This window comes from Mastomys coucha, unplaced genomic scaffold (genome assembly GCF_008632895.1).
Source record: "Mastomys coucha isolate ucsf_1 unplaced genomic scaffold, UCSF_Mcou_1 pScaffold22, whole genome shotgun sequence".
Lineage (NCBI taxonomy): Eukaryota > Metazoa > Chordata > Mammalia > Rodentia > Muridae > Mastomys > Mastomys coucha.
In genome coordinates, this window is record NW_022196905.1 from 128,137,209 (window position 1) to 128,138,073 (window position 865).

An 865-nucleotide genomic window follows, 5' to 3' on the forward strand; every position below is an offset into this window, starting at 1 on the left:
TTATTTATTTTATGTGTATGGGTATACTGTAGCTGTACAGATGGCGGCTAGCTCCGGCGCTCTGGCCCTGCTTGCTTGTATTATACAGTGGGCATCAGATCTCATTACGGGTGGTTGTGAGCTACCATGTGGTTGTGGGATCCGAACTCAGGACCTTCGGAAGAGCAGTCAATGCTCTTACCTGCTGAGCCATCTTGCCAGCCCCACAAAGTTCTTAATATCCAGTACAAGTACCTTCAACATATTTTTGTGTGTGTGTGTATGTGTGTGTGCACGCGCGCGCGTGCACACACACTAGCGCACAGAGTGGGGGTGGGAGTTGCATGTTGTTTCTGTGTATCTGCACCTGTTGTAAGGGTACCTGAAGAGTTTCGAAGAGGTTACCAGAGCCCCTAAAGGTGGAGTTACTGGCAGGTGTGAGCCACCCAGGAAGGTTCTCTGCAAGAGCAGTTAGCCCTCTTAACCACCAGCCCCTACTTCAACATTTTAAAATTCTCAGAACTGAAACAGTACAGTATGGACATCTTCACAGCTGATATATATAATCATTTATAGCAGAAATGTCTAGACGCACTAACTCTGTAAGCTGCTTCCTTTCTGAAGCATCCTTACTTTAGATCTTCCCCCATCATAAACATCGATGACGTCCAACATCTGCTGGTGGCTATGCTACTTGCATACGCTGTCAATTTTTCCCAACCCTTGTCCTTCCCTTTAATTCTGGAAATCGTTAATTAGTTCTGGGTTTTGTCTTTACATTTTGTTCTACTATTTGTTTATGTAGTGGAGGGGTAGGGATGTGCCCTGCCCCTTGGGGATGTGGAGGTCAGAGGACAATTTGCAGAAATGTTTTCTCCTTCCACCA